The 20,713-nt window shown below is 43.7% G+C and overlaps 1 protein-coding gene and 3 long non-coding RNA genes across 4 annotated transcripts in view; 3 read left to right on the top strand and 1 right to left on the bottom strand.

The window, feature by feature from the left end:
- OTOA (otoancorin) overlaps positions 1 to 19,423 on the bottom strand; it is a 367,382-nt gene extending 347,959 nt beyond the window's left edge. The window contains exons 1-2 of the mRNA XM_063934462.1: positions 19,287 to 19,423; positions 15,346 to 15,497 (exon numbers count right to left, since the gene is read on the bottom strand). The gene's annotated coding sequence lies outside the window, so the exon portion shown is untranslated. The remainder of the gene's footprint in view (positions 1 to 15,345; positions 15,498 to 19,286) is intronic.
- LOC134943700 (uncharacterized) lies at positions 642 to 2,183 on the top strand. Its single transcript, XR_010181686.1, has 3 exons — positions 642 to 705; positions 779 to 897; positions 1,126 to 2,183. It is a non-coding gene; the product is annotated as an uncharacterized LOC134943700 (long non-coding RNA).
- On the top strand, positions 5,773 to 7,314 carry LOC134943699 (uncharacterized). The gene is made up of 3 exons (XR_010181685.1): positions 5,773 to 5,836; positions 5,910 to 6,028; positions 6,257 to 7,314. It is a non-coding gene; the product is annotated as an uncharacterized LOC134943699 (long non-coding RNA).
- On the top strand, positions 10,904 to 11,471 carry LOC134943698 (uncharacterized). The gene is made up of 3 exons (XR_010181684.1): positions 10,904 to 10,967; positions 11,041 to 11,159; positions 11,388 to 11,471. It is a non-coding gene; the product is annotated as an uncharacterized LOC134943698 (long non-coding RNA).
- Positions 19,424 to 20,713: the final 1,290 nt, after the last annotated feature.

The raw sequence follows: 20,713 nt of genomic DNA, 5'->3' as shown, positions 1-20,713 counted from the left end.
CTTCTGTGGTGATTGACAGGCTACACATAGGTTAATCCAGGATTATACGTGAGGAGACCTCCGGTATACCTCCGAGTCCCTGTGAGCTATGAGTGAACCTGTACATTGATGATTCCACCTGGGGGAGTGTTCATTCTCTGAGAACACCCCCCTCTAGGTTGTACACCTCCTTTAAACATTAGCCAGTGGATAAGCCTAATTACGGTTCTTTCCGCGAGTGGAACGCAGAGACTTCCGGCCAGCGCCACTTCCGCGGAATGGAACGCATGGTGTTCCGGTCGGTGGAACGCAAAAGACGCGTCTCCGGCAGTTGCCCTTCTAAATCGTTAAAATACACTCATTTAAGTAGCCGTGCGTTAGCGATAGCCACTGCCTGTCCTGTGAACCCTGTAACGTTTTTCCCAGTTGGTCTGAGTTAGTTATCTGAGAGGTGATCAGTTAATGAGAGACTGGGTTTAAACTAATCTCCCTAATTGGCACTTCCTGTGGTTGATCCTTAAATAGTGCTCAGCTGAGGCTGAACTTTATGCAGCTTCCATTTGGCTCTGGACACTTGAGCAGTGAGTATGGTTCTCCTGCAGCTCCCTTCTGACACATGATTACGGTTGGTGATTATTTTTTCCTGTTGTGCCTCCTTACAGACTGAGTGTCTGACACATGTACAGAGCCCACAAGCTGCCATGAGCTATTTCTACATGTAACTAGGTATGATCTTTTCCAAAATGACGTTGTTAGTGTATTTTCTTATGGTGTAGTTACTCTGTTATTTATCTAATAGGTGACTACGCCTTGCAGCTTCCCCTACGTTATAGGCTTTTTAACTTCATTATGTGATCAGGCATGTTGCCAACTTTGAAGGCCATTCCACACATCTGAGTGATCTGGCTTGCCGTCCAGGTAATCATTTGCCTATCTAAACAGATAGTCCTAACGGTGGAGGTGTCTCTTTCATCACACGTGGATTATTTCCAAGTATCTCTTTTTTACATATATAAAAAAACAGCTTTTTAATACGTTTTCTGGTTTTTGTGACAGTCTTCAGGGCCTGGGAGGCACTGGTGGTGTTGGTGTTGAATAAATCTGGGTTCCTATACATATTAATTGTAACTGTTTCTGATTGTATAGGTGATTTAAGTGCCAATCTTGATAAAGGTCCGCATAAGGACCGAAACGTCGATGAAATACGGCATCAACAGTGAACCCGAATAAAAATATACTGAATTTACAAGTGACTTCAGAGACTAATTTCTGGGCGTGAGTGCACCTTCCACCTAGGTGGTTGTTGTGGTATATTGGTGGCCTCTCAGGTCATTAGGAGCACCCGCCGTCGTTATTATTTTTGATGAGAGTGCAGGATCTTCCAAGACTACATTTGTTCGAACTACTATACGCAGTTCCTACTTCCTGACACCCATCCAACATACCGGATTGGACTTCCTCACCGATCACCACCTTTATTTCCGGGAACCTTACATGTTTTGTTTGTCATGTTTAGTATGTTATTAATCTAATTGCTATACCTGTTTGAGTTTTCCAGTCTAAAGAGTGTTATGACTCAGAGCGGGGTATATTTGTTGGACGATGGCCTACTGGCCAAAGCTGAAACTGGTATAGTTTCATTTACGGATGAGGACACTGAAAAATTACTATTCGATAAATTAGAGTTTGAGGCCTTACCAGCCGAAACCCCTGTGGATTTGTTTTACAAAGTGCTTAAACACAGACAAAAAGAGGTTGATTTGACTTTACATGGTCAATTTTTGTCGGAATACCTCAGGAGAAAACAAATCCCCCGGGGTTTCCGTATCTCTAACGTTCCAACATTGGGTAGAAACAACCCTGTCTTCTGCAGCCGGTGGTGTGGAGTATTGAACAAATGTTCGCTTGACCTCATGACCCTGGTAGTGGAGGAAGTTGGCATTGAGTTAAAGAAATTATCTACTGAAGTGGATATTACCATCAAATCTCACACCACCGTGCTGCAGAATGACAAAACCCAAAATTGGATCGAACGTCTACAGACACAGGTGGACACTTATAAACGTGATCTAATTTCTTTCAAACGAAAAAAATTGTCCACTGTAACTAACGACTACCAAACGCATACTGTATACCGCTGGTTACTTGGAAACAATACTAGTGAACGTCAGAATAGACAATACACTAGGCGAAGGGCCCAACCGTTTGCCCATGAATTTGTTTCCTCCGCCTCTACCTCAGACACCGATTATTACGAAGGGAACAACGACTCCACTCGTTTTTTAGATCGAGGAGGAGAGGCCTCCTCTACCCGTTCCAGGGTTCTCAGAAGCGGCACAGACCGCACCCGAGGAGAGGGGGGTACCAAGAGAAGAGGGAGGAGGAGACAGTAGGTGACAATGTCTTTAATCTATCTAGCGTAGAACTGAGTCCAGCGGAAACTAAACTTCTTGCCCGAGGTTTATCTTTCGTCCCCACATGCAGAATTAATTCATTCCAACAAACTATAGATCAGTATAAATTTGGCCGCTCCCTCCGTCTGCGGGAGTTCTTTGCTAACAAATCCACTAACAAAGAGATACCTCAATTCAGACCCAAATCGACATTCGATCCTCCATCCTCCAATCCCAGCATCAAAACCTATTTACGGTTAGTCCAAAGAGACTCTGAGAGCTCACCCCCCAAAAGGATGTTTGATAACCTGTCCATAGCCGAGAGGAAAGCATTAAAAACTTTAAAGGATTCTCCCCATATAGTCATCCGCCCGGCGGATAAGGGAGGAGCAATAGTCGTCCAAGATTGGACTGACTATGACATGGAGATCAACCGACAATTAGCAGATGACATGACCTATCAGAAATTAACCACCAATCCGGTTCCTAAAATTAAATCTAAAATCGATCAATTTCTGAAGTTAGGTTTTGAGCAGGGCTACATAAGTGAAGACACATTAAAATATTTGACCATCAATTCACCCAGGTGTCCCATCCTATACACTCTGCCCAAAATTCATAAGACATTAGTTCACCCTCCCGGCAGACCCATTATTGCCGCGGAAGGCTCTCTGTTACAGCCAATTGCTGTCTTTATTGACAGTATCCTACAGCCTTTGGTATTAAAAACTGATAGCTATTTAAAGGACACTGGGGATTTCCTCACACATCTACGGACAGTTACCCATCTCAGTGAAGGCACTCTTTTGGCCACTATGGATGTGGGGTCCCTTTATACCGTTATACCACACCACTTAGGTTTGGATGTTATACGTCAATTTCTTTCCAACAGCCCCTGCAAAGATTACCCCACTGAGTTTGTGTTGGAACTGACCTCATTGGTTCTTACGTGCAACCACTTTATGTATAAAAATGATTATTTTCTTCAAATCGCCGGAACCGCGATGGGGTCTAATTTGGCCCCCGCCTACGCTAATCTGTTCATGGCGCACTATGAACATACGTACTTGTTACCTAGGTATGGGCACAAGATTGCCTTCTTTAAACGGTACATTGATGACGTCTTCTTGCTGTGGGAGGGCACCGAGTCTGAGTTTCTTGACATGGTGAACCAATTGAATGCTTTGGATAATCCTATCAAGTTCACATACACAGTATCGGCCACTAACATCACTTTCCTGGATGTCAGTATCACCAGAAATGGTGACCGACTGGACACCTCGTTGTACCGTAAACCCACTGACCGCAATCTGACCTTGCATGCTAGCAGCCATCATCCCCCAGCCCTCAAAGAAGGATTGCCCATATCCCAGTACCTCAGAGCCATGAGGATCAATTCCAACGCAGCACTCAAAGATCAACAATGTAACGAGATCACTTCTCGCTTTCTGGAGCGAGGGTACACTAGCAGTGTACTTACTCGCTGTCTCAATAAAGCGAACAGCATTTTTCATGGACAACAGGTTAAAAACCCCATTCGTAACAATCGGATGATTTGTTCCACTCAGTATGATGGTTCCACAAGTGCAACCAGAAAGGCCCTACGGAAACATTGGCCAATAATAGCCACCGACAACAGTTTGCCTTTTCTTAAAACACCTGCTCCTATGGTTGCATACAAACGAGGGGCCAACCTAAAGCAATTACTAATGAGACCCACGATTTTCCCTGAACAGAACACATCTCAAATCCAGCTTATGCAAGCCAAACCTGGCAGTTTTTCCTGCGGGGGGTGCACAACGTGCAGATCTATGATCACTGGTCCTTTTTTGTATCACCCACACACAGGGAAAAAAATCTTTATCAGATATCATCTCCACTGTCGACTGGATCATGTCGTCTACCTTCTAAAGTGCCCATGTGGGTTATGTTATGTCGGACTAACCGCGCGTCCCTTTCGCGACAGGATGGCAAACCATCGGTCATCCATACACACGGCCCTCAATGTGGGCTTTTCTGACAAACCGGTAGCACGGCACTTTTTGTCAGTTAGACATCAAGTATCTGCCCTGAAGTGTCAGCTGATTGACTGGGTGCCGCCACCTGTTAGTGGAGGCGATCGCACCTTGTTACTTAAACAGAAGGAAAGCTTTTGGATACACAAACTCAATACAGTGTCACCAAAGGGCCTCAATGAGGCCAACCCCCTTAATATTTTTCTTTAGAATTTTATTTTGCCATAGTTGATTGGATACCTTGGAACACACTTTGTATGTTTCAGGGACATAGGGCACTGTGATACTATCAGCCCATACAGGCTGGGTTTCGATTTGTGTTTTATATGTTCTATGTTCTATGTTTTATTTTTTTCATTTTTGTATGTTCTTTTTATGTATAGAGATTAAGAAAGTAAGGACAGTTATTTATACGTCCTTGCTTATGTTTTTTATATATATTTTTCTGTTGTTTCCCGGAGCCTTCCCAGGTCCTATACTAGTCACGAGGGTCCACCAATTTCAATGACCACACCACCCACTATTCCCTTTTATTATTTAAAATCTTTTACTACATTATACCAATGTATTACTATAAAGATATTACACTCACATCAGTATTCAATTTGCCTTTGTTGATCAGATATATGTTAGTTTGTATGCGTAGGGTGAGTTGTGGTCATTTGATCTGGTGCCCTCTTATGTCATTTTTGACATTTTTGACATTTCATATTATGGATCATTATTTACATTTGCACTCTTTTTCTTCTGTGGTGATTGACAGGCTACACATAGGTTAATCCAGGATTATACGTGAGGAGACCTCCGGTATACCTCCGAGTCCCTGTGAGCTATGAGTGAACCTGTACATTGATGATTCCACCTGGGGGAGTGTTCATTCTCTGAGAACACCCCCCTCTAGGTTGTACACCTCCTTTAAACATTAGCCAGTGGATAAGCCTAATTACGGTTCTTTCCGCGAGTGGAACGCAGAGACTTCCGGCCAGCGCCACTTCCGCGGAATGGAACGCATGGTGTTCCGGTCGGTGGAACGCAAAAGACGCGTCTCCGGCAGTTGCCCTTCTAAATCGTTAAAATACACTCATTTAAGTAGCCGTGCGTTAGCGATAGCCACTGCCTGTCCTGTGAACCCTGTAACGTTTTTCCCAGTTGGTCTGAGTTAGTTATCTGAGAGGTGATCAGTTAATGAGAGACTGGGTTTATACTAATCTCCCTAATTGGCACTTCCTGTGGTTGATCCTTAAATAGTGCTCAGCTGAGGCTGAACTTTATGCAGCTTCCATTTGGCTCTGGACACTTGAGCAGTGAGTATGGTTCTCCTGCAGCTCCCTTCTGACACATGATTACGGTTGGTGATTATTTTTTCCTGTTGTGCCTCCTTACAGACTGAGTGTCTGACACATGTACAGAGCCCACAAGCTGCCATGAGCTATTTCTACATGTAACTAGGTATGATCTTTTCCAAAATGACGTTGTTAGTGTATTTTCTTATGGTGTAGTTACTCTGTTATTTATCTAATAGGTGACTACGCCTTGCAGCTTCCCCTACGTTATAGGCTTTTTAACTTCATTATGTGATCAGGCATGTTGCCAACTTTGAAGGCCATTCCACACATCTGAGTGATCTGGCTTGCCGTCCAGGTAATCATTTGCCTATCTAAACAGATAGTCCTAACGGTGGAGGTGTCTCTTTCATCACACGTGGATTATTTCCAAGTATCTCTTTTTTACATATATAAAAAAACAGCTTTTTAATACGTTTTCTGGTTTTTGTGACAGTCTTCAGGGCCTGGGAGGCACTGGTGGTGTTGGTGTTGAATAAATCTGGGTTCCTATACATATTAATTGTAACTGTTTCTGATTGTATAGGTGATTTAAGTGCCAATCTTGATAAAGGTCCGCATAAGGACCGAAACGTCGATGAAATACGGCATCAACAGTGAACCCGAATAAAAATATACTGAATTTACAAGTGACTTCAGAGACTAATTTCTGGGCGTGAGTGCACCTTCCACCTAGGTGGTTGTTGTGGTATATTGGTGGCCTCTCAGGTCATTAGGAGCACCCGCCGTCGTTATTATTTTTGATGAGAGTGCAGGATCTTCCAAGACTACATTTGTTCGAACTACTATACGCAGTTCCTACTTCCTGACACCCATCCAACATACCGGATTGGACTTCCTCACCGATCACCACCTTTATTTCCGGGAACCTTACATGTTTTGTTTGTCATGTTTAGTATGTTATTAATCTAATTGCTATACCTGTTTGAGTTTTCCAGTCTAAAGAGTGTTATGACTCAGAGCGGGGTATATTTGTTGGACGATGGCCTACTGGCCAAAGCTGAAACTGGTATAGTTTCATTTACGGATGAGGACACTGAAAAATTACTATTCGATAAATTAGAGTTTGAGGCCTTACCAGCCGAAACCCCTGTGGATTTGTTTTACAAAGTGCTTAAACACAGACAAAAAGAGGTTGATTTGACTTTACATGGTCAATTTTTGTCGGAATACCTCAGGAGAAAACAAATCCCCCGGGGTTTCCGTATCTCTAACGTTCCAACATTGGGTAGAAACAACCCTGTCTTCTGCAGCCGGTGGTGTGGAGTATTGAACAAATGTTCGCTTGACCTCATGACCCTGGTAGTGGAGGAAGTTGGCATTGAGTTAAAGAAATTATCTACTGAAGTGGATATTACCATCAAATCTCACACCACCGTGCTGCAGAATGACAAAACCCAAAATTGGATCGAACGTCTACAGACACAGGTGGACACTTATAAACGTGATCTAATTTCTTTCAAACGAAAAAAATTGTCCACTGTAACTAACGACTACCAAACGCATACTGTATACCGCTGGTTACTTGGAAACAATACTAGTGAACGTCAGAATAGACAATACACTAGGCGAAGGGCCCAACCGTTTGCCCATGAATTTGTTTCCTCCGCCTCTACCTCAGACACCGATTATTACGAAGGGAACAACGACTCCACTCGTTTTTTAGATCGAGGAGGAGAGGCCTCCTCTACCCGTTCCAGGGTTCTCAGAAGCGGCACAGACCGCACCCGAGGAGAGGGGGGTACCAAGAGAAGAGGGAGGAGGAGACAGTAGGTGACAATGTCTTTAATCTATCTAGCGTAGAACTGAGTCCAGCGGAAACTAAACTTCTTGCCCGAGGTTTATCTTTCGTCCCCACATGCAGAATTAATTCATTCCAACAAACTATAGATCAGTATAAATTTGGCCGCTCCCTCCGTCTGCGGGAGTTCTTTGCTAACAAATCCACTAACAAAGAGATACCTCAATTCAGACCCAAATCGACATTCGATCCTCCATCCTCCAATCCCAGCATCAAAACCTATTTACGGTTAGTCCAAAGAGACTCTGAGAGCTCACCCCCCAAAAGGATGTTTGATAACCTGTCCATAGCCGAGAGGAAAGCATTAAAAACTTTAAAGGATTCTCCCCATATAGTCATCCGCCCGGCGGATAAGGGAGGAGCAATAGTCGTCCAAGATTGGACTGACTATGACATGGAGATCAACCGACAATTAGCAGATGACATGACCTATCAGAAATTAACCACCAATCCGGTTCCTAAAATTAAATCTAAAATCGATCAATTTCTGAAGTTAGGTTTTGAGCAGGGCTACATAAGTGAAGACACATTAAAATATTTGACCATCAATTCACCCAGGTGTCCCATCCTATACACTCTGCCCAAAATTCATAAGACATTAGTTCACCCTCCCGGCAGACCCATTATTGCCGCGGAAGGCTCTCTGTTACAGCCAATTGCTGTCTTTATTGACAGTATCCTACAGCCTTTGGTATTAAAAACTGATAGCTATTTAAAGGACACTGGGGATTTCCTCACACATCTACGGACAGTTACCCATCTCAGTGAAGGCACTCTTTTGGCCACTATGGATGTGGGGTCCCTTTATACCGTTATACCACACCACTTAGGTTTGGATGTTATACGTCAATTTCTTTCCAACAGCCCCTGCAAAGATTACCCCACTGAGTTTGTGTTGGAACTGACCTCATTGGTTCTTACGTGCAACCACTTTATGTATAAAAATGATTATTTTCTTCAAATCGCCGGAACCGCGATGGGGTCTAATTTGGCCCCCGCCTACGCTAATCTGTTCATGGCGCACTATGAACATACGTACTTGTTACCTAGGTATGGGCACAAGATTGCCTTCTTTAAACGGTACATTGATGACGTCTTCTTGCTGTGGGAGGGCACCGAGTCTGAGTTTCTTGACATGGTGAACCAATTGAATGCTTTGGATAATCCTATCAAGTTCACATACACAGTATCGGCCACTAACATCACTTTCCTGGATGTCAGTATCACCAGAAATGGTGACCGACTGGACACCTCGTTGTACCGTAAACCCACTGACCGCAATCTGACCTTGCATGCTAGCAGCCATCATCCCCCAGCCCTCAAAGAAGGATTGCCCATATCCCAGTACCTCAGAGCCATGAGGATCAATTCCAACGCAGCACTCAAAGATCAACAATGTAACGAGATCACTTCTCGCTTTCTGGAGCGAGGGTACACTAGCAGTGTACTTACTCGCTGTCTCAATAAAGCGAACAGCATTTTTCATGGACAACAGGTTAAAAACCCCATTCGTAACAATCGGATGATTTGTTCCACTCAGTATGATGGTTCCACAAGTGCAACCAGAAAGGCCCTACGGAAACATTGGCCAATAATAGCCACCGACAACAGTTTGCCTTTTCTTAAAACACCTGCTCCTATGGTTGCATACAAACGAGGGGCCAACCTAAAGCAATTACTAATGAGACCCACGATTTTCCCTGAACAGAACACATCTCAAATCCAGCTTATGCAAGCCAAACCTGGCAGTTTTTCCTGCGGGGGGTGCACAACGTGCAGATCTATGATCACTGGTCCTTTTTTGTATCACCCACACACAGGGAAAAAAATCTTTATCAGATATCATCTCCACTGTCGACTGGATCATGTCGTCTACCTTCTAAAGTGCCCATGTGGGTTATGTTATGTCGGACTAACCGCGCGTCCCTTTCGCGACAGGATGGCAAACCATCGGTCATCCATACACACGGCCCTCAATGTGGGCTTTTCTGACAAACCGGTAGCACGGCACTTTTTGTCAGTTAGACATCAAGTATCTGCCCTGAAGTGTCAGCTGATTGACTGGGTGCCGCCACCTGTTAGTGGAGGCGATCGCACCTTGTTACTTAAACAGAAGGAAAGCTTTTGGATACACAAACTCAATACAGTGTCACCAAAGGGCCTCAATGAGGCCAACCCCCTTAATATTTTTCTTTAGAATTTTATTTTGCCATAGTTGATTGGATACCTTGGAACACACTTTGTATGTTTCAGGGACATAGGGCACTGTGATACTATCAGCCCATACAGGCTGGGTTTCGATTTGTGTTTTATATGTTCTATGTTCTATGTTTTATTTTTTTCATTTTTGTATGTTCTTTTTATGTATAGAGATTAAGAAAGTAAGGACAGTTATTTATACGTCCTTGCTTATGTTTTTTATATATATTTTTCTGTTGTTTCCCGGGGCCTTCCCAGGTCCTATACTAGTCACGAGGGTCCACCAATTTCAATGACCACACCACCCACTATTCCCTTTTATTATTTAAAATCTTTTACTACATTATACCAATGTATTACTATAAAGATATTACACTCACATCAGTATTCAATTTGCCTTTGTTGATCAGATATATGTTAGTTTGTATGCGTAGGGTGAGTTGTGGTCATTTGATCTGGTGCCCTCTTATGTCATTTTTGACATTTTTGACATTTCATATTATGGATCATTATTTACATTTGCACTCTTTTTCTTCTGTGGTGATTGACAGGCTACACATAGGTTAATCCAGGATTATACGTGAGGAGACCTCCGGTATACCTCCGAGTCCCTGTGAGCTATGAGTGAACCTGTACATTGATGATTCCACCTGGGGGAGTGTTCATTCTCTGAGAACACCCCCCTCTAGGTTGTACACCTCCTTTAAACATTAGCCAGTGGATAAGCCTAATTACGGTTCTTTCCGCGAGTGGAACGCAGAGACTTCCGGCCAGCGCCACTTCCGCGGAATGGAACGCATGGTGTTCCGGTCGGTGGAACGCAAAAGACGCGTCTCCGGCAGTTGCCCTTCTAAATCGTTAAAATACACTCATTTAAGTAGCCGTGCGTTAGCGATAGCCACTGCCTGTCCTGTGAACCCTGTAACGTTTTTCCCAGTTGGTCTGAGTTAGTTATCTGAGAGGTGATCAGTTAATGAGAGACTGGGTTTATACTAATCTCCCTAATTGGCACTTCCTGTGGTTGATCCTTAAATAGTGCTCAGCTGAGGCTGAACTTTATGCAGCTTCCATTTGGCTCTGGACACTTGAGCAGTGAGTATGGTTCTCCTGCAGCTCCCTTCTGACACATGATTACGGTTGGTGATTATTTTTTCCTGTTGTGCCTCCTTACAGACTGAGTGTCTGACACATGTACAGAGCCCACAAGCTGCCATGAGCTATTTCTACATGTAACTAGGTATGAGCTTTTCCAAAATGACGTTGTTAGTGTATTTTCTTATGGTGTAGTTACTCTGTTATTTATCTAATAGGTGACTACGCCTTGCAGCTTCCCCTACGTTATAGGCTTTTTAACTTCATTATGTGATCAGGCATGTTGCCAACTTTGAAGGCCATTCCACACATCTGAGTGATCTGGCTTGCCGTCCAGGTAATCATTTGCCTATCTAAACAGATAGTCCTAACGGTGGAGGTGTCTCTTTCATCACACGTGGATTATTTCCAAGTATCTCTTTTTTACATATATAAAAAAACAGCTTTTTAATACGTTTTCTGGTTTTTGTGACAGTCTTCAGGGCCTGGGAGGCACTGGTGGTGTTGGTGTTGAATAAATCTGGGTTCCTATACATATTAATTGTAACTGTTTCTGATTGTATAGGTGATTTAAAGTGCCAATCTTGATAAAGGTCCGCATAAGGACCGAAACGTCGATGAAATACGGCATCAACAGTGAACCCGAATAAAAATATACTGAATTTACAAGTGACTTCAGAGACTAATTTCTGGGCGTGAGTGCACCTTCCACCTAGGTGGTTGTTGTGGTACATATATATATATATATATATATATATACACACACACACACATACATATACACACACACACACACAAATGCTCGGCTCCGACAATCCTGCTACATTTGCTTGCTAAGGTGCCTTCCTTGTGGGGCAATCCCACACAAATATGCAAACAGAAACGAAGGCGGCACTCAAAGACTTTCACAAAATGGTGAAAAAAGCACCCGTCCAGGGATGCTGTTTTAATACGTGTGACGTTTCGGGGACGTATCCCCTTCCTCAGACTGAGGAAGGGGATACGTCCCCGAAACGTCACACGTATTAAAACAGCATCCCTGGACGGGTGCTTTTTTCACCATTTTGTGCAAGTCTTTGAGTGCCGCCTTCGTTTCTGCATACATACATACATACATACATATATACATACATACATACATACATACATACATGGTATAACCAATTTTCCCAAGTGCGCTATATAAATGTATCTACAATGATTCTTCCAGTGTTGTTTTCGTAGGAATGAATTGAGTACTGGAGAAGGTTTGTATCTGGGAACCTGTAACGGACACCCCTCACCAAGAAACGTCACCCAAACAAGAGGCCCAAGGCCAATTAGTAAAAGATTATTTTAATAACATACATTTGAACAAATGCAATTTTCACACAAAGTTCATCATGTAATGTTCACAAAAATATGTTTATTGTTTAAAATAATGTCAGTGAAAGACACCCAATATGTTTGTTGAATAGTTATAACTCTAGATACTCCCTCACATTTTTCAAGGTGCGAGCTCGAGAGGGAGTATCTTCACAAACTAAGGGGATAATTCTGAGTTGATTGCACCAGCAAGTTTGTTAGCAATTGGGCAAAACCATGTGTACTGCAGGGGGTGCAGATATAACATTTGCAGAGAGTTAGATTTGGGTGGGTTATTTCGTTTCTGTGCAATTTAGATTTCAGTTTGAATACACCCCACCCAAATCTAACTCTCTCTGCACATGTTATATCTGTCCCCCCTGCAGTGCACATGGTTTTGCCCAACTGCTAAAAAATTTCCTGCTGCGATCAACTTGGAATTACCCCCATGGTTTTGCCCAACTGCTAACAAATTTGCTGCTGCGATCAACTCAGAATTAGGCCCTAAGGGGGTCATTCTGAGTTGTTCGCTCGTTGCCGATTTTCGCTATATTGCGATTAGTCGCTTACTGCGCATGCGCAAGGTTCGCAGAGCGCATGCGCTCAGTTATTTTACACAAAAGTTAGGTATTTTACTCACGGCATAACGAGGATTTTTCATCGTTCTGGTGATCGTACTGTGATTGACAGGAAGTGGGTGTTTCTGGGCGGAAACTAGCCGTTTTCTGGGCGTGTGCGAAAAAACGCTGGCGTTTCTGGGAAAAACGCAGGAGTGTCTGAAGAAACGGGGGAGTGTCTGGGCGAACGTTGGGTGTGTTTGTGACGTCAAACCAGGAACGAAACTGACTGAACTGATCGCAATGGCTGAGTAAGTCTGGAGCTACTCAGAAACTGCTAAGAAATATCTATTCGCAATTCTGCTATGCTAAGATACACTCCCAGAGGGCGGCGGCCTCGCGTGTGCAATGCTGCTAAAAGCAGCTAGCGAGCGAACAACTCGGAATCACCCCCAAAGTTGGAAACTTCTGACTGACAAACCGGGTTTGTCAGTCAGAAGTTTCCAACTTAGTTTGTGAAGATACTCCCTCTCAAGCTCGCACCTTGAAAAAGGTGAGGGAGTATCTAGAGTTATAACTATTCAACAAACATATTGGGTGTCTTTCACTGACATTATTTTAAACAATAAACATATTTTTGTGAACATTACATGATGAACTTTGTGTGAAAATTGCATTTATTCAAATGTATGTTATTAAAATAATCTTTTACTAATTGGCCTTGGGCCTCTTGTTTCGGTGACGTTTCTTGGTGAGGGGTGTCTATTACAGGTTCCCAGATACAAACCTTCTCCAGTACTCAATTCATTCCTACGAAAACAACACTGGAAGAATCATTGTAGATACATTTATATAGCGCACTTGGAAAAATTGTTTATATGTATGTCACTGAGGTCCTCCAACAGGGATCTCTCCCGCTGTGCTGCTTCTAGCTTGGCGCAAGATAAGGATACTTTTTGTGTTTATTATATATATATATATATATATATATATATATAAACTCATCTCAGAATGTTAATGCTAGTAAACATTGGATGAGTAGGGAGTCATTAAAAACTAGGCGTTCTATTTTAGGACACATTTATATTTATTATAGTAGGGTTAAAAAAGCTAACCAGCAGTCTCCTGCTTTGTTCACAGCTCTGAGGGAATGTGTGAGCAGAAAAACTAAGTACATGCCACAATAAAGAGGTTGTGTTTATGACCGTTCTTTCGCTCACACCACCACTCAGCAGTCATTTAAAGATGGTTAGCCAGAGCGCCCCAGGAAAAATGGCTGCCAGTAGCATTGCCCAGGGCTACAGCTAGTGGGAGAGGCCACTACTCACCTAAAGTGTACACCAAGATTTCTGCTTCTATACTCTGAACAAGTCAGTGGATGAAAGTGGCTGGGCTGACTAGAGCACATTCAGAGCCTCTACCACTGCCTGAACAATATCTGTCTAGAATTTGTTCCTGGCCCCATAGCTCCACTGCCTCTAATACTAGAGCAGGTCTAATAGTTCTATATTGCGAGTCAAGCCATGTGCATGCCCTCTCTGAGCACACCATGCTCCCACAAATAATGCCCCAAACCCTAAACTGCCTGCTGCACCCATTAATAACTTCAACAAGTAAAGCTGCATGTCCTGTATGGAAATAAATGTGGTTACAGTATTCTCTTGTCTACAGAATTGTACGTATCTATGTGTCCACACGATCTCATCTCCATCTGATTGTGAAAGTAGCTCATTACTATCAGAGTGCATCTGCACTAGCTCTATGCCTGGCGCTAGAGATTTGCCAAAACCAGATAGGTCTCTGCTTACACTCAGCTGCTCATAGCAAGCAGTTACAGCTACAAGGTCATGGCGCTCCCTCAAAACACTAAGACTAGGTACGGACCCTCCATTGCCATCCAGTGACACCAATCATGTGACCGGCACTCTGCTGCCGGGATCCCGGGGTCGGTATGCTGACCGCAGGGATCCGGCAACCAACCCGACTCAGCAGCACGTGGAGATGTGACTGAGGTGTGTTCGATTCGGAATCACCTGTAGTTGCTCATAGTGTACCTGGAGCACGCACAGCGCTAAAAGTTGCAAGACCAATCCTTTCATGCAACTCTGAATAAGCAACTAAGGGCTCTATTTACTAAGCCTTGGATGGAGATAAGGTGGCCGGAGCTAAAGTACCAGACAATTAGCTCATGTCATTTTTCAAACCCAGCCTGTGACATGGCAGTTAGGAGCTCACTGGCTGGTACTTTATCTCCGTCCACTGTATCTCTCCCCAAGGCTTAGTAAATAGACCCCTAAGTCTTTAAAGGATGAGAGTAACATGACAATATGTATGTACTTTCCCCTCCATGTTCATTGATTCCTGGAGCTAAGCACACCTTAGACTCTTTAAAGTTACCACCTTGAATTTCAGCTCTGTGCACTGCTCACCAACCCATTCTCGAACACAAAACTTGCCACTAGCACAACTAAGGCAGAGCCCATCCAAGCAGTAAGGTCCGATTTCTACAGATGCACTGCCAGTAGGTGACCACATTCGCCTACCAGTGCTTTGTTATCAGTGCCTTAGACGATGACGTGCCAAATGAGGTGCATCACCCTGCTATGGGCTGCAGTCACTCACCTGCACCACGGAATGACCCTGCTGACCACGACCAGCTGTTACTTGGAGCCTCCGCCGTCCTACTCCTAACTTCTCATTCTCTCAATATACCAAGTTTTCTCACTTTTTAGAGTTGAGACACAAGCTTCAGCCTCTTCTTAAGATTTCGGCACCTGCGAATATAAAAAGACAGCCACAACAACATGCCCAGATATAACTGTATATTACCGGACTCTCCTTTTTGTTTTAAAGCCCTCCACCCATTTTCATTGTCTGAAATCCCCAGTATGTCACTTGATGTTAACAGCCTCACTCTGGGGCAGATGTATTAAGCCTGGAGAAGTGATAAAGCAGTGATAAGTGCAAGGTGATAACGCACTAGCCAATCAGCTCCAATATGTAAATTGGCATTAGGAGCTGATTGGCTGACATGTTATCACCTTGTACTTATCACTGCTTTATCACCGCTTTATCACTTCTCCAGGCTTAATACATCTGCCCTTCTGTCCTCTTTAAGCACCTCTTCTACTCTGTCACCCAGGACCAGGGAAATATCAAACAACATGGGGGAACACCACTTATGCCCTTGACATTAAGGTGCCAAATGATTGACTCATCTGGCCACATTGAGGTGGCAGTGGACACTTCACACCTCACCATGGTTTGGTAATTACCCCATCTCCTTGGAGAAACCACAATAGCGACCACTCCAGACACTTTTCCTGAATCTCAGTGCTCAATGACTCTGAAGCCACCTCCCAGTTTGCCTCCTATTATGTTCCAAGTTTAGATAAATGCACCTACAAAAGTGTTATTCCCTAGCTATCTGAGGCTGTTGTTACATCCACGTGTACTACTAGAAAGAGAGCTAGTTGTAATTTATACAGGGTTGGAATGGCCCACAGGGTCACAGGGGTACCCCCAGAGGGCCCCACTGTCTGGGCCCCTCACCTCCTCTTCTAAGGATCAGGTTGCAGATTGTGCATTTGAATGATACATCATGCATATGTTATCAAATACTACACAGGACTAGAGTGTATTCACTGCAGTGCATTGCTGTTATTACTCTCATGCATTATCCTGCTGCACTAGCAGTATATATATATATATATTTATAAAGAGGCCCAGACCGTGCACTCTATTGGTCAGTCAAGCCTCTGTGGCAGCTGGACATACCTCCTCTGGAGGCTGGACGCACCCTTAAACATGGGCCCCTATCACTGCATTTTCCTGGTGGACACTTCCTGCCCTAGTGTGACACTGACTTTATATGTCACTAGATTACTGGACATGACACAACTGACCCCAAACTCATCCTTTCTTTTGCCTTACCTGCATGTGTCAGACACTTATTTGTCTTGCTCCTACAGCAGGCCCCCCAACATGACCCTTCAACCATGGACAAAATGATCTACTCTTGGGCATCACACTTAGGGGCTCATTTATCAATGAGTGATAACACGCATTGTAAATTATAAAACTCATTGCTTATGATATATGGTGCTCCACCCAATCAGCTCCGGTCATAGGTCTGAAAGATGAAAGTTGGGAGCTGATTGGCTGGAGCACCATTTTTCATATGCAACGAATTTTATCATTCACAATGAGTTTTATCACTTGTTGATAAATGAGCCCCTTAGGGCAGGATGTATCATGCATAACATTTTGTATGTGGCACATCCCGCCACTTATCGCTTGCATAGCAGCATTTATTACCGTCATATGCATGAATAAATGTTAATATTTACTCAAAGGACAGCTCTTCTTATAAGAACTGTCCTTTGCATGTTAAGCACTTCCAGGTTTATGACCTGGGAGTCCTATAGTGCATGTGTGACTGTGACATGTGCAAGCCATGATGGCGGCCAGAGACGGATCTTTCGAATCCCTCTCTGGGGCTTTGTGCAGAAAGGAGCCTATGACTTCTATAGGTCTGACCACATTAAACTGTAATGCTGGGTACACACTAGTAGATATATCTGCAGATCAATTGATCTGCAGATATATCTATGGACGGACCGGGCAGTGTGTTGAGCATATACCCTGCCCGATCCATCGGGACTGACATCACGAACTGGGTGAGCGTTTACATGTGCCTGCCCAGTTCAGCTGTCAATCACCGCCGGCGTCTGCAGCAAGTGTACAGACGGTCGGCTGACCACCCGTACACACACAGCAATGCACCAATATATCAGGGCCGATGCGATATGTCTGTGCACGACGGCATTCACAGACATATAATTCGTACACACTGGCCGATGGACTCGCAATATATCGGCCGTTCAATAGAATGGCCCATATATAGGCCAGTGTGTACACAGTACTACACACCTTTAGAATATCCTGCCCTTGATTTATGATTGCAGTCATCTGTGTTGAACTGATTCATTAATGTGGCACAGTGGGAAGTCAGCTATGAGACTTCCAGGTTCCCTGTTGTGATCTGTATTTGCTAGTTGATTATTATTATTATTATTATTATTATTATTATTATTATTATTATTATTATGGGTGTTTTATGCCATATATAATGTGTCCTTTGGATACAATCACTTACACATGTCTGTGAATCTATCTATCTAAAGATTTAAGAAGTGACATTTTGTATGTGGAATAGACCCTACTTAATGTGCAGAGAGAGTGCTTACATACTGAAAATCAATGTACGCTGCATTTATGGTGATCTAAAGCTGTGTTCTAAGGGTAATGGATGATGGGCCTGAATCAGAGGTGGACGCAAATCCTATTGTGACTGCGATTCTATATGCAGTAGATATGTGAAAATATGCTAATGCCACAGGAGCCATGGGGATTTGTACAGAGACGTCCACTGGCACTGTCTCTAATGTGTGGCTTACATACAAAAGTCACATAATGGCAACATCGGAAGCATATCAGTCACAGCACAGCATCTTGGAGCAGACTTATGGCTGCTCAGAATGATCGTCAAAACTAAGACATTGGGACCAGCACAACCGTGAACAAAGTCGCAGCTGCTGGCTGCTGCACGCCCAGAAAATGCTCGCAACATGCCTGTGTGGGACCCATGCTCAGCCCAAAACAAGATCGCCCGGATCCGCAAACATTGGCATTGTGTACATCCCTAATTCAGGCTCTATGTGTTCAAATAAATGCCCTTTAAGGATAAAAGGTGAGACTGTAGGATTTGTTTGCATCACGGTTCTATAGTCTATAGCATGCCCACGGGTGTAGAGAAGTGGCTCCGGTGGAGCACGAGCTCTGGGCGCTGGAAAAGTTACAGGGCGCGTCGCCACCTGCCCACCCCCTCCTTCTGTCCACTATACTGCGAGCTGCAGTACAGGCAGCCGCAGAGCAGGAGGAGAAACAGAGGGGGTGCACACTCGGCGCGCACTGTCCCTGTTTTAAACATGTGGGGTGCCCTAAGGAAACTTTCGCCCTGAGCGCCACAAGGACTAGAACCGGCCCTGTCACCAATTTAGGATTTGTCAATATTTTTTTATTTTCAAATGTAACATCCCCCCAATTCAGTAGAGGGGAGGGGGTGCCAAAACATTCCCTTGCTCCAGGCACCATGGCACCTAGCTACACCTCTGACCATGCCATCCCGGTCATTTATCTGTTGTATATTAGAAACATAAAACAAACCTGATTACTTGACATAGTGTATTTTATAAGTGTCTGTGAGTGACATTTGTAGACATACAGCAAGTGGTGTCTACGGACATGATGCTACATAACGATATTCAGGGCATCTGTGAAAAGGTGGTTGTTACTGAGTGTTATTTGTAGATATATTGAGAAATGAATAAAGGATACTTTCCGTAAAAGATTATCTCAGAGATAATGCAGACTGTAGAGGGCGAAACAATTCTTTTAAGAGAAAAAAAAACAAAACCTACTGGCAGTCATGTAATTATAGATGGAATGTGGGCTGCATTAGAAAGACCAAGATGGAAAGAAGGCTATGTAGAGACACTCACCTTTCTTATCCCTGTAGTTTGTGAAGCCGCTGGTATTTGCTAGTTCAGGAAACTGGTAATTCTGCAGCAGCAGAAAAGTCTAAGTTCTGTGTAATAAGGTCAGGGGCGTCAGCAGCGGAGGAACATGATGTGGGCCAGTCATTTTCTCAATACGACCCTAGATCTGATTACAGCCAAACCATCAGATCGAATGACACAAGTGTAGTTACACCAATACCTAACACCCACAGTAGTTACCTGTGCTTGCTAGATTTACATATAGACCTGGTTTTCTAGAATGTAATCTAGCTTGCTATCATGAGACGTAGCAAATGAAAATCCACTGGAAACTCTTGGGTAAATGATGCATATTAACCAATTAACTGGCATGGTCAGATGACATGCAACCAGTTTTTGACGAGGAGATCCGTTCTGCAGATGGGCATAATATAGTTAAATATTTTAAAAAATACTTTTTAAACTACATTTAATAAAAAGAATAAAAAAAAAAAAAAATCAATGTTATGAACGGTTTTGAAGAGAAAAGTCATCAGTTAAGTGGACTACCACACAGCTGTTGCCCATGCATTAACTTGGCATAATTATGATTTTGACCATATAGTCAAAATTGTAGGAAAAGTTAGTGCAGATCGCAAGGTGAAAGTCACCTTGCAATCCCGATGCGATGCCGATGCGCGATCCCGCGCGGTCGGTATCGCAAGCCTAGATGGACTGTGCAGGCAAGTCAATTTTGACTATCTCGTAGAAAAGATAGTCAAAATTGACACTTAGCCAAAATCGCACATAGTCAGTATCGCAAGCACAGTCATTATGTGCTTGCGATACTGACCTAGCCCCTATCGCATAGTGAGAATCGGGGTTAGCCTGAATCTCACCATGTGTACACACCTTAAGATGCTGTATTACATTGGTTGGCTATGATTATGCCTTTCACTGGTGCAAGAGGAGACCTCAGTGAATTTTTAAAGAGGAGGAATTGCAGGGCTCGATTAAGGGTTCTAGGCACCCTAGACCAATCACTTGTAGTGTTATGTAAATTAATGCTGTTAAACACAGAGCACAGTGAATATGCTTGATGAGCAGGGGCAGATTTAGGGATGAGGGTGCCCCAGGGCCGTATTAACAGCAGTGTAGGCCCCTGGGCAAAGCAATGCACTGAGGCCCCTACCCATCCTCCTGCAGTAGGGGTATGGGGTGCTATCAGCGGCAACTTTGATGTCCTGTGGGTGGTAGGGGGTGTTCTATCTTCCGCTCAGCATATAGGACCTGGAGCAGTAGTTTCTGCTAATTACTCCTTTACTGCACAGATGGTGGGAGATGGAGCGGGAGGAAGAACACTAACTGTAGAAGGGGGCATTGGGCTGAATGAAGGGGCCCCAGGACATGACTTTCAGGGTGGTAGGGGGTATTTAATATGCTGGGGAGAA

This window comes from Pseudophryne corroboree, chromosome 7 (genome assembly GCF_028390025.1).
Source record: "Pseudophryne corroboree isolate aPseCor3 chromosome 7, aPseCor3.hap2, whole genome shotgun sequence".
NCBI classification, from domain to species: domain Eukaryota; kingdom Metazoa; phylum Chordata; class Amphibia; order Anura; family Myobatrachidae; genus Pseudophryne; species Pseudophryne corroboree.
This window is presented reverse-complemented; position numbering and strand designations above follow the sequence as displayed.